The sequence below is a fragment of the Rhineura floridana genome, chromosome 11, assembly GCF_030035675.1.
Source record: "Rhineura floridana isolate rRhiFlo1 chromosome 11, rRhiFlo1.hap2, whole genome shotgun sequence".
NCBI classification, from domain to species: Eukaryota; Metazoa; Chordata; class Lepidosauria; order Squamata; family Rhineuridae; genus Rhineura; species Rhineura floridana.
This window is the reverse complement of record NC_084490.1, coordinates 5422849-5424067: the sequence shown is the minus strand read 5'-3', so window position 1 is coordinate 5424067 and position 1219 is coordinate 5422849.

The following is a 1219-nucleotide window of genomic DNA, read 5'->3' as shown; positions in this document are numbered from 1 at the left end:
CAAGGAGGAGAGGTTTTGGGGAGCAAGCTGCAAGTCTCAGAGCCGGTTGCTAGATCTCCAGCTGTAAGGGGGGGGGGGAATCCCACACTGGCCTGGCAGCTTGTACATCTGGCACGCATAACACCCCCTGGCCACCTTTGGACAGACTGCTGCTGATTTTTCTGGGAGATTCCCCCTGCCGCTGCCAGTACCATTTCTGTAATGCCAGTGCACTTCCTGGCTTTTCCTCCAGGTGGCACTGCAGCAGGTCCCCCATCCCAACTCCTTCAGTCCCTCGCCCCCCCCCCATTGGCTTCATTTTCATTCTATCCACGCAGCCTCCCGCTCCCGTCCTCAAATTAATTTGGTGCTGTGTATTGCTGCAGTTTCACTCTGACTACATCCCCTCCCTGTCTGTATCTCTGCCTGCTTGCCTCGTACTGTCGGTCCATTCTGATTTTCCCCCTCCTGTTCTTGTCTCTGTTGGGGGTTTTCTATGCCTCTCCCCCCCTTCTGTTCCATACATTAAATTCCCAAAGGGCAGATACATGGGCAAAGTGGGGTGCAGGGGGGGGAGTGAGAGGATGTAAGTACGATGGGGGGGGGGACGAACACAGCAGAGAGCCAGCATGAGAAAATCATTTTATAATTTATCAACGGGGCCAGTGTGAGGCCAGGCGTGATACCATTAAATATATAAGGATTTTCCATTTAAAATAAAATACATCTGGGTCAGTGTGTACCCCCCTCTCGACGTGCCAGTTTTCACCCCCTCCCATTTCTTCCTATTTTTTTATTTCTGTGGATTTGTTCTTCACTTCTGCATGAATGTTACTTTTATTTATTTAAGGTTGCAATCTTGTGTTATTATTATCATTTCATTTATGAATTGCTTCCTATGAAGCATCTCCAAGTGATTTCGCAATACAATAAAACATATATATAAAACAATTGCATATACACCCCCCTGGGAGTAATTCTCACTGAACTCAACCGGCTTTACTTCTGAGTAAGTGTATACATGATTGTACTGTAAAGACAGTTTTATCTTGCTCTTCCAAAGAACACAGGGAACCATACATAGCTTATTTCTCCCCCTTTATCCTCACAACAACCCTGTGAGGTTAGCTTAGTAGGAGAGATTATTAGGTCAAGGTCACCAAAAAAGCTTCACCATAGAGTGGTGACTTGAACCTGTGATTCTCCAGGTTTTTTACTATTATTTAAAATACTCATATTT